This window comes from Symphalangus syndactylus, chromosome 12, assembly GCF_028878055.3.
Source record: "Symphalangus syndactylus isolate Jambi chromosome 12, NHGRI_mSymSyn1-v2.1_pri, whole genome shotgun sequence".
Lineage (NCBI taxonomy): Eukaryota > Metazoa > Chordata > Mammalia > Primates > Hylobatidae > Symphalangus > Symphalangus syndactylus.
The window spans coordinates 27016029-27028674 of NC_072441.2; the positions used below are offsets into that span (position 1 = coordinate 27016029).

Sequence of the window (12646 nt, forward strand, 5' to 3'; positions counted from 1 at the left end):
ATAAGAGCTCAACCAAGGGTGCTGGATAAAAATCATGGAAAAGATATTTGAATTGAAGATCCTATTATGTGGATACCCAGTTGTACAGCCATATGCAAATGCAGGGGCATAATTTTCACATCTTATTTTAGAGGTGAGGCTCTGGGTGTTTGAACAGGGAACTGACTTGTAGCAAAATGCTGACCAGGCTTTATTTTATTCTGAGTCTGATTGGTGGTTTGTGAAAAGATTCTTGTCCAAAGTCTATCCAACATGTTTCTTGTGAACCCTAACCAAAAATATACATTCACTGATAAAAAAGTCCACTTCTTCAAAGTGTCATGGTAAAATTACTGAAAAATGCCAGCAAATGGACTTTGGGAGACTATGGTACAATATGTGCATCCTTAGATTTGTGGGTGAGGAAGGAAGTTGTTGACTGTCTTTAACTCATGTAGAAGCTCTGACAATGGAAACTAGTTTTGAAATTTTGCCAAGAGTAGTAAGGTTTCAGCACGTCGCAGCTGGGTATGCCATTAGAGTTGCTGCCTCAGTCATGCACACTACATGCTGTAGTATTCTGTCTTAGTCTGTTTTCTGTTACTATAAAAGAATACCACAGACTGGATATCTTATAAATAAACTTACTTGGCTCATGGTTTGGGAGACTGGGAAGTTCAAGAACATGGCACCAGCACCTGGTGAAAGTCTTCTTACTGCACCATAGCATGACAAAAAGTATCACATAGTAAGAAGAAAAAGTGTGTTTGTCACCTTAGGTCTCTTCTTCTTTTTATAAAGCCCCAAGTCGCATCATGAGTGTCCCATCCCAATGACTTTATCTAATTCTAATTACCTCTCAAAGGCTGAAATTCCAATCAACATATTAATTTAGAGATTAAGTTTCCAACACATAAAGTTTGGACGACACATTCAAACCATAGCATTCCACCCTTGGACCCCAAAATTCATCTCCTTCTCATGTGCAAAATACATTAATCCATCCCAACAACCCCAGTCTTAACTCAATCCAGCACCAGCTCAAAAGCCCAAAGTCCAGAGTTTCATCTAAATCAGATATTGGTGTGCTTAAGGCATGATTAATCCCGAGGAAAATTTTCTTCAGCTATGAGCCTGTGAAATCAAAACAATTTACGTACTTTACAAAATATAATCATGGGGCAGGCATAGGATAGACATTTCCATCTCAAAAGAGGGAAGGAGGCTAGAAGAAAGGGGTAACTGATCCCAAGTAAGTTCAAAACCCAACAAGGAGCACAAATTAAGTTGAAAAACTAAAGAATAATCTTTCACTCTGTGTGCCACCTCTCAGATACATGGAGGTGAAAGTTGTGTTCCCAAGGCTTTGGGCAGCCTGACACGTGGCTTTACTCAGCTCAACCCACACTTCAGTTCTCCCAGTGTGGCACTGCACACTGGTGGCTGTGCAGTTCTGGGGTCCCAATAGTGATCTACTAGGCATGGCCTGATGGGCACTCTCTGTAGCAGCTCTGACCCCACATTTCTTTTTTGTTTACATTTTTTATTTCAATAGCTTTGGGGGTACAAGTGGATTTTTTGACATGGATGAATTATATAGTGTTGAATTTTGAGATTTTAGTGCACATGTCACCCAAGTAGTGTACATTATACCCAATGTGTAATTTTTTACTCTGAGCCTCCCTACCAGCCTCCCTATTCTGAGTCTTTAATGTGCATTATATCACTCTGTATGCCTTTGCGTATACATAACTTAGTTCCCACTTATAAGTGAGAACATATGGTTTTTGTGTTTTACCACTCCTGTGTTACTTGACTTAGAATAATGGTCTCCAGCTCCATCCGAGTTTCTGCAAAAGACTTCATTTCATTCTTTTTAACGGGTGAGTCATAGTCCATGGTGTGTGTATATATATATATATATATTACACTTTTTTTTGTCAACTTTAGTTGATGGGCACATAGGTTGGTTCCACATTGTTGTAGTTGTGAATTGTGCTGCTATAAACATACGTGCACCAGTGTCTTACTGATCGAATGGTAGATTTACTTTTAGTTCTTTAAGGAATCTCCATACTGTTTTCCATAGGGGTAGTACTAATTCACATTCCTACCAGTAGTGAATAAGCGTTCCTTTGACTCCACATCCACACCCATGCCTATTGCTTGCTGGCTTTTTAATAATGGCCATTCTTGCAGAAGTAAGGTGATCTCACTGTGGTTTTAATTTGCATTTCACTGATGATTAGTGATGTTGAGCATTTTTTCATATGCTTCTTGGCCATTTTATTATACCTCTTCTTTTGAGAAATGTTTATTTTTCTCCTTTGCTCACATTTGATGGGATTATTTGTTTTTTTCCTGCTGATTTGTTTGAGTTCCTTGTATATTCTGGATAGTAGTTCTTTGTTGGCTTGTAATTTGGAAAAATATTTTCTCCCATTGTGTGGGTTGTCTGTTTACTGATTTTATTTCTTTTGCTGTGCAGAAGCTTTTTAGTTTAATTAGGTCCCATTTATTTATTTTTGTTTTTGTTGCATTTGCTTTTAGTGACCCCACATTTCTTCTCAGCATTGCCTTAGCAGGGACTCTGTGGTGGCTCTATGTCTGCAGCGAATCTCTCTACTTTGTCCCCCAGGCTGTTTGCAACATCCTTTGAAATCTAGGTATTGAAATCTAGGCCATGACCCCTCTTGCATTCTGCATGCCTGGAGAATGATCACCAGATAGATGCTGCCAACTTTTATGATTGCACTTTCCAGAGTGAAGACTGGAGCCACACTTGGGGCTGCTTCAGCCACAGCTGTGGTAGCTGAGGAGCACTACACTGAAATGCAAGGAGCAGAGAACCAAGGAAGCTCTGGGCAGAGGCCCATTTTCCAAAACCATTCTGCCCTGTTAGAGTTCTGGACTTGTGATGAAAAGGCAGTTTTAAAAATCTCTGAAATGACTTCAGGATCTTTCTCCCACTGTCTTGATTCTTTTTGTCAGTACTAATCTTCTTAGAAAACCGTCACTGGACCATATTCATGGTTTCTTCTGCCGAAAAATGTTTTCTTTCTCTACCACATGGCCAGGCTGTGACTCTTGCAAATTGTCATGCTCTGTTTTGTTTCTCATCTTACTATAAGTCTTTAAAAGTGGCCATGCAGTAGTCTGAATGCTTTGCTGCTTAGATATTTCCTTCTGCCATATAACCTGGTTTATTGCCCTGAAATTCTGCATTCTATAAAGCCCTTGGGCATGAGCACTTGTCAGCCATGTTCTTTGAGACACAACCACGTAAGTAATTTCAAAGAAGTTGCAGAATTCCCTTAGTCTTCTCATTGAGCCATTACCAGAATTGCCCATAATGCTTAGTTTGTGGAAATACAGTCATTTTCTAGTCTGTTCCTGCAAATTGCTCCAGCCTTTACCCATTATCCATTTTCAAAGCCACTTCCACATTTTCAGATTATTTGTTATAGCAACAACTCGTCCTCTCTATACCAATTTTCTTAGTCTATTTTCTACTGTGATAGCAGAATACCACAGACTAGATAATTTATGAAGAAAATACGCTTATTTAGTTCACAGTTCTGTGGGCTGGGATTCCCAAGAGCATAGTGCCAGCAACTGGTGAGGACCTCCTCACTGCATCATAACATAGCAGAGGGCATCGCATGGTGAGAGGGCAAGAACATGCCTGTCAGCTCAGGTCTCTCTTTCTCTGCTTATGAAGCCCCACTCTAATGACCTTATTGAATTCTAATTACCCCCTGAAGACCCTACCTCCAATCAACAAAAGAGTCTCAACCACCTATCATTGTAATGTAATCAGAGATTATACCACAAGCTTTTCTGATTCCACCCATTCTTCTTCCTATTTTCCAAACCGTCTCCTTTTCATGCCACAAAAGACCCTTACCAACTGATCTGGGAAACTCAGCCCCCATTGGATCCACATACTCAGTAGGAAAGGATATAATGACTTTGGGGCTAGTTTTGAAGTGCTTCTTTCCAAGACTTAAATAAGTTTTAGACTCTCCAGGAAATAGCTACTCCCTTGCTCGTCTCTCTATGTGGTGGTGGGAAGAAACAGTTTTTGCTATATTTGTTTTGTATTCTGTACTGTATCATCTTTTTTTTTTTTTTTTTTTTGGACAGAGTTTCACTCTTGTTGCCCATGCAATGGTGGGATCTTGGCTCACTGCAACCTCTGCCACCCGGGTTCAAGTGAGTCTACTGCCTCAGCTCACTGAGTAGCTGGGATTACAGGCATCTACCACCAGGCCCAGCTAATTTTTTGTATTTTTAGTAAAGACGGCTTTCACCATCTTGGCCAGGCTGGTGTTGAACTCCTGATCTCAGGTAATCTGCCCGCCTCAGCCTCCCAAAGTGCTGGGATTACAGGCGTGAGCCACTGCACCCAGCCATTTTCTATTTTTTATAACATTTCTACAAGAGAGGTATTTCCTATACGTTATGTCGCATAAGTAAAATGAAACTCAGAGAAATTTAATTATTTGCCTCAAATTGCACAACCAAGACTTGACTACAGATGTTATCATGTCAAATCAATGAGAATTTCTATGGCATACATGTATTTTTTTATTCTAAGAATGGTAACTGAAAATAATGAAAGCAAAAACTGCCTATAAGATAATGAGAAAATTTTTATTTCAAATTATATTTAAACTATGTTTAACACTCTTCCTGAACACTGTAGATTTGATGAAGTATTTTACAGTATTGTACTATCAGTTTTTCATATTATTCTCCCTGAGTGAAACCTGTTTCATATCATTGTCCCTCTTTAAACAGTATGTGTGACTTAGAAAGACCTTTTTAAAAAATATCTTTATTCCTAAACTTTGTTAAAAAAAAAAAACACTTTGTCTCCTTCCTTTCTCATCCAAAGAACATTTAAAATAAATTAATTTTCTTTAATTTGCTTCAAAGAACAAAGGCTTTTTATGATAAGATCAGATTAACTTTCATTGAATCTCTATTTCTAAACAGGTATCTAGAGATTTTTAAAAAATAGAGATAAAACAAAGAAGTCCTAAAATTTCTGTCTAGTAGGGTGAATGTTCTCTGTAGTAATAGATTTTTTCATATTCTTGTCAATAGAATTGGAGAAAAAAAGTGTAAATCTAGAGCATTTCATTTGAGTACTCATAGATACCAAAAGAAAATGGTAACTGACTACCCTTTATAGTGCCACTCTAAAAGCTGTCACTTCAGTAAATTTCAGGAAAAAGGACAGAGAAAAGAAAGGAAACTTTCTCATCCAAGAAACAAGCATGTTCACCCTAAACTAACTTGATCTTTCTTATTAACCAAATAATTTTAGAAATGTAAAGAAGAAAGAGGCAGGACTTCTGGCTATGGACAAATGAGGAGATTGGCAAATTTTCCCTTCCAAAACGCAATGATAAAATGGAATAAAGTTAATGAAAACATCTATTTTTATGCTCTTTTAATTGACCAAAGGCGATTTTTGAGAAGCTCTTCTGCTTTAGAACTGCTTCACTTTGGGTAGTGACAGTGTGAATTTGTAGTGTTCATGCCTGTGGCTACTCCTCACAGTTCTATTTGGAGTGATGAAGAATTATCCTAGGAAATGGCATTGTTGATGAAATAGACAATCTTCGTGGTTTGGAAGCGGGGAGGAATAGTGGTTCTACTTGCTTGAGGTTGTGGTCGTTGTTGAGGCATGGACATGCTTGTTTGAGACATGCAAGGTGGAAACTATACAGGGCCCAAGCTCTCCATATACTCTTACTCAACTCTGTGTGCAGTCATGAAGGATACTTGAAAAGAACCAGTGGAAAGTAAAAGAGATATCAGATTGGAAAAAAATACCCTGAGGTTTGAATGTATATCTCTAAATACAAATAGATATACCAAAAGTCTTACTGGCTCAAGGCTCTTGAGCACAATTTCTCTCACATCATTAGCTTGCCACCTAATTATACAGACACAGAAGTGACTGCTAGAAAATTTGGCTTACATTTAAGCAAGAATTAAAAACAGAACAAAACATGGACAGACAAACAAAAACTTAACATGGACATTAGGGAGTACAAACCATGGAGGAGACAGATTTCATAGATTTAGCTCAGGTAAATCTGAACCCTAAAACAAACAAACAAAAAATACAACCAACAAACAAACAATCCTAGCAAATTTATTAAAAGGTAAAAAACAAAACATCAATTTATAAGGAGAAAAACAGAATTCAAAGTTGCTATGATATGCTGTCTATAAAAAATTGAGACATCCAAAGATACAGGACAGTTAAAGAGGGAGAAACAGTCAGTAGATATTGGTTTTATCAAATAAAGACTTCAGAAAAGCTATGAAAAATAAGTTTAAAAATAGAAGAAAATCATGCCTAAAGAGTTAATAGTGTAATAACAGTGAATCAACAAACACAAAACAAAATAAGGACAGATAAATTATTTGAAGAGGACCAAATGGAAATTATGGAATTTATAAAAATGCAATTGAAATTTAGTAAATTCAGAAGAGCTCAGCAGCAGATTTGAGGTGGCAGAATAGTGAGTTTGAAGGTAGATCAATGCAAACTATTCAACTGAAGAAAAAACAGAAGATAAATAAATTAAAGAAAAATGAGCAAAGCCTTAGAAATCAGTAAAACACCATAACGTATATCAATATATCTGTAAAGAAAATCTCAAAGGAAGAGAAAGAGACAAAAAAAAAATAGCTGACAAATTTCCAAATTGATGAAGACATTTATGTATACTTTTGAATATAAAAAGTAAACCCGAAATCCTTGGTAAAATAAATACACAGAGAAACATACCTAAATGTATCAACCTGTTCAAAACAAAACATCAGGTCTTGAAAGCACCAAGAATAAAACAGCCCATTACTGATACATTGGATTACCATCTGAAACAATGGAGCACACAAAACAGTGAAATGACATCTTCAAAGTTCTAAAAGCAAAACAAACCCACTTTGAAAACAAGGAATTCTCTCTCTAGCAAAACTCTTCTTTAAAAATGAAGGCAAGGTAAGGATACTTAGGAATAAACAAAGGCTAAGATAGTTTGTTCACAGCAGAACTTCCTTTGAATACTAAAATCCATGAGACTAAAAAGAATTGATATCAGATAGTAATTTGAACCCACAGAAATAAAAAAATCTCCGAAGTGTTAAATATGTAGATTAAAAAAAGGCAATGCATATGTATTTGTTTATTTCTTCTCTTAACTTCTTTAAAATATATGACTGATTAAAGCAATAATTACAATACTGTATTATGTGGTGAATAATTAAAGAATGTAAAACCAGAGCAAGGTGAAGAGAGGAAATAATAGAGCTTAGAGCAGATATCCATGAAATTAAGAAAATACAATATATAAAGTTAATGAAACAAAAAAATTGTTCTTGGAATATGTCAACAAAACTCACCAACCTTAGCTAGACTGACTAAGAAGAAAAGAGTGAAAACACAAATTACCAAAAGGAGAAATAAAACTAGAGACATCACTACCAACCCTACACAACTGAAAAGGATACAGGTGGATATAGTTAACAACTTTATGACAATAAATTGGACAACCTAGATAAAATAGACACATTCCTATGAAGGTACCAAGTACCAAAATGACTCAACACAAAGCACAAAATCTGTTAGATCCATAAAATAAGTAACAAAATTAAACTTGTAATTAGAAATAGTCCCCTTCAAATAAGCCCAGGTTCAGGTAGTTTCATGGGTAAATTTTATAAAATATTTAAAGAATAAACAATACACAATTGGTCTTCAAAAGTTTTGAAGAGGGGAGACTACTTTCCAACTTATTCTAGGAGGTCAGTATTATTCTGAGACCAAATCTAGACAAGAGACATAACAGAAAATGAAACTAAAGATAAGTATGCATCATAAAAAATACACAAAAATTCTTAACAAGGACCAGGGTGGCACTTCACTCCAGTAATTGCAGCACTTTTAAGACAGAGGTGAGAAGATAGCTTGAGGCCGAGAGTTTGAGACCAGCCTAGCCAACATAGAAGGATCTTATTCTACAAAAACATTTAAAAAAAAAAAAATCAGGCATGGTGGTGTGTGCCTATGGTCCCAAATACTTGAGAGGCTGAGGTGGGAGATTTGCTTAAGCCCAGGATGTTGTCTGCAGTTAGCTATGATGGCACCACTGCACTCCAGCCTCTGTGAGAATGTGAGGCCCTGTCTAAAAAAACATACAAACATTAAAAATAAAGACAAGAAAAATTCTTAATATAATATCAGCAAAATATCAATTAATTGTTAAAAAGATTGTACACTAAAACACTGTGATATTTCTCAGGGATGGATGTTTAATTAACATCTGAAAACTAATTAATGACTTCATCATATTAATATAATAAATCATGTTTGGTAAATATTTTTCTACAATAAGCCAAATAATAAATATTTTAGACTTTGCAGTCCATGTGACAGCTGTTAGAAATTATTCAGCTATGCTGAGTAAGTAAATGGGCACATCTGTGTTCCAGTAAATATTTGTTTACAAAAGTATTTACTCAGAGGTGGAAGGCAGAACTTGGAACATGATTTGTGTTTGCCAATCCTCGGAGAAAGAAAGGAAAACAACATAATCATCTCAAAAGAAAAAAATTATCAAAATCCATTATCTTGTCATGACAAAAACTCACAAGAATTTAGGAAGATGAGTGGGGCCCAGTGGCTCAATGGATAACATGTCTGACTACGGATCAGAAGATTCTAGAAGTTAGGAAGAGAAGGGAACGCCATCAACCAGCTAAAACATGAAAAACCCATAGTTACCATCATGATAAATGGTGAAAGACTGAATGCTTTCCGCTTAAGATCAGGAACAGGACAGTAATGCCCACCCTCACTACCTTTATTCATCAAGGAACTGGTAGTTCTTGCCAGTAAAATAATATATCCCCTAACCCTTATCCACCTCAAAAACCGAAAAGCTATCCATATTGGGAGGTAAAACTATCTTTATTCACAATCATATAAACTAACATAAAACTTAGTATACAAGTTTAAGTTTAAAGTTAAACTTTAAATCACAAGATAGAAAATATTTGAAAAGTAAAAGTGTCTATATCACAAAGAAAGAAAGAAGTAGTATCAGAACAACGTGTCCAAATGATGACTACTTTTTTGCTCACTTTTATCCTTGATTGCAGAGGAAGCAAGGGTGTCCTGACAATGAGGCATAAATAGTATAGCCTAGTCAGAAACAACATAGCTGTAGCTGCTGGGTCAAGTGAACTCCAAAGCTGAAATAGTGTTTTGAAAATATTAGAAGTTCATTCTGTTGATCCTCAAATAAGCAATTACTGAAAACTGAAAGTGAATGCAAAGCTTTGCTCACTGGTGTGGAGTAATTGTTTCTCCTTTGCCCCCTAATTTCTCTCTTCCCTGTAGTCCAGAGTTAGCTGCTTGAAGAAAAAAGATCAAGGGTTTTGCCAAAATCCCTGTTTCCCCAATAGGGCTGACAGCCATACACATCCATCTGAGTAAGCTGGGGAATTTGGGGGAGGTGAGACACTCAAACATGTATGGCTCTGTTTGATGTAGGCACACACACCCCCATCTTGTGGAGCAGAGGTACCTGAATTCAACTGATAGGATTTGGACAAATTTCGCAGTACAGGAAGAAAGCAAATACGATGTTGTCAGTACAGCCAACTTTCAGCCAACTTAATGTACTATTGTTGTGACTTCCACTGCTAAATGCACATTTGGCTTTGGCGTACATACTTTTACTATGAATGCTCAAAATCCCAGAGGGGATTATCCTGATCTGGAAAGGTTGCATGGAGAATAGTACTAATAATATCAGCACATCACATCCCAAATGAGCTTTGAGATATAGGACTCTGTGATGGATGATTTTGCTGATTGGAACCTATGACAAAGTGAGGCAAATCTGGAAGCACTCATTAATACTGCTTAAACATGGCTACAAGGTATACACCAACTGAAAAGTACCTATTAGTGTTCTACTGAAGTAGAACTGAAGTAGTAGTAGTTCTACTTCTACTGAAGTAGAACTGAAGGAGAACACTAATAAGGCAATAATTACAATACTATATTATATGGCTAATAATTAAAGAAAGCAGAATCGCTAACTTATGAGTCTGTGACCTGATACTCCCCATTTAGGGTGGGCCACCTGAAATTCAATGACTAACAAGATGAGACAGGACAAAAATACTTCTCATGTCAAATGGAAGTTCAGGAATAAACAGGCCTCCAGCAGCATGACAGCATTACATGAAAAGGTAATGGTTAGGTCTTTGTGGGACAATGTTAGACCTTTCTGCCATCTGAAGCAACAGTGCCAGTTCAGTAAAACCACCAATTCACAGAAGTCTCCTTAAATGTTTCGAGCTGGTTCACTGATGCATTGGCTAAGCTGAAAACTGATTACATGTACTAAGTTACCATAGCTGTAACTCAGCACTTGCTGTTCAGAACCGAAAAGGTATGTGGTAACTTCACTCAGTGGGTAGAACTCAAGTAATTTTTAATAACTCTGACTGGTGCTTCCCTTGATGGAGTTTGTTTGTTTTACTTATTCCTGGGATATTTCTTGCAACCTGTTTTGTTTTAAATTTAGAAAACTACAAACTAGCAGATTAAAAACAGGTAAAACTATCTGAACGACTCATGCAGTTGCTCATGGTTAAGTGTCCATTCCCTGATGAGACTAACTGAAATCAAGCTGCTGATGGAGACTGCAACACCTAGAATGCCACCATTGTTGCCTGGATCCATCATCATACAGAACATGGAAATATCTTCACAATTATAGACTAGGGAAATAGTAAAAGATTCTGTTTCTGATGCAGGGGCAACCATTGCATACCAAATTTGCGAGTCTTGCCAAAGTTGGCTGAGTCCACCTCACTTAGTATTCCAGGTCCATACACCTTTGTAAGGAAGTTTGGCCACTGAATGGGTATGCCTCCATAAAAAGATCATTTTCTCTTGGCTGATCCATGGGTTATGATAAAATAAAAAACAGTGGTAAATGGCCCTAATTTAAAAATTCAGGCTTCTGTCCTGACCATTCCTGGGCATGATGGTTCATTCTTTCTTCTAATGGCAAATCCGGGTTTGCCTGATGGATGCAGTTTTAGTGTGGCAGCCCATCCAAGATGTGTCCTAGGAGAGATAAGCTTAATTCTGACTTAGGCTTCTGGAGTTTTTAGTTGGGTTGACATAGTCCTTCGCCATTAGGCTTATAATCACTTAATTGAGTACACTGCTCACCAAAGTTACCCACTTGAAGCAAAGTCAGGAATATAATATATTTCTGTAATTTTATAAAATTTTTTTCCTCTTGTATGTGATCAATCCAAATGTAAATTTTGAGTGTAAGGAAGGGCTGGTTGAAAAATATAGTATAGTCATAGCTATTATAAAGAGCTGTGCCTAGATTTTCGTAATGGAGGAGACATAACAACTTAGGAACCTGAGGCAGGTGCATCTCAGATGCTGGAAGCTGCTGGGGTTGGGGGAAGAGACATTTATAATCGTTGCCTTTCAAAACTTCTCTATGAACCTTCCTTATGAAATAAAACACTCTGTGTAGCTCTCCAAAACTATTGAAAGCATCTTAAATGTAGCTAGGTTTGTGGTCAAGAAAGGGTTAACTTAGAAGGCCTGGGTGGCTCAAAACCTCACACATTCCAAAGAAAGGCCTGTGTCCAAGAGGATCCTTTGGCAGGATCCCGAGCAATAACTGCTGAGCCCTTGGAATATTCTGCTTGATAGAAATGCTTTTGTATGCCCTAATCAGTTGAGGTTGTCCTAACACTGTGATTTACAGTGAAGGACTCTTTCTTCTCTGGAGGGGATGCGTATCTGAGGTTAGTTGCACAGCACTGCATGCCTGTGTGACTGATCTCCAGTAATATCCCTTTACTGCAAGGCATGGGTTGGCAACACTTCCAACATTAGACAATGTTGCTGGAAGAACTAAGATCATCCTCATGAAACTCTACTGGGAGGGGACATCTGAAAACTTGGCCCTGTTTCCTTTGTACCTTGCTCCATGAGCCTTTTTCCATTGCTGATTTTGACTGTTATCTTTTCACTGTAATAAAATAATAACACTGAGTATAACAACTTTCTTTTCGTTTCTTTTCTTTTCTTTTAGTTCTATGAGTCATTATAGTGAATCATTGAGCCCAGGGGTGGTCTTGAGGTACTCTGATAGAGTGTACCATCCCCTGCTAGTTGCCTCTTACCATTCTCTAATTGCCATTCCCCTGAACATTACTGAAGAGGCAATAGAAAAGATTAGGCGGTGGTCCCAGTTCTTGTACCTTCAGGCAAAACATGCCACAGCTCCTACAGATGTCTTTTTCTCCCACTCCTATAGCTAGTAATTTCAGGGGGCAGAGGAATTACTTGGCTTGTGATATGGACAAACAGGACAGATTGTACAGACTGACCTAAGACACTTCATACAAACAAGAAGTTAACTCAATTATTTGAAGTAACTATGATGCCTAAGGACAACCAGCTAGTCAAATTCACCCCTAGACTGATGTAAGTCACACCCGGAGGGACCTCACAATTTTAAACAATACTTTCTTGCCAGAGACACCATGTGTGCTCCTCGGATTATACTTCTTATGTGGAAGTCAGGCA

General features: G+C 37.4%; 1 long non-coding RNA gene across 1 annotated transcript; it reads right to left on the bottom strand.

The window, feature by feature from the left end:
• Nucleotides 1-5423: 5423 nt before the first annotated feature.
• LOC134733651 (uncharacterized) lies at nt 5424-8405 on the bottom strand. Its single transcript, XR_010117301.1, has 2 exons — nt 6794-8405; nt 5424-5774 (listed from the first exon to the last, which is right to left on the bottom strand). It is a non-coding gene; the product is annotated as an uncharacterized lncRNA (long non-coding RNA).
• Nucleotides 8406-12646: the final 4241 nt, after the last annotated feature.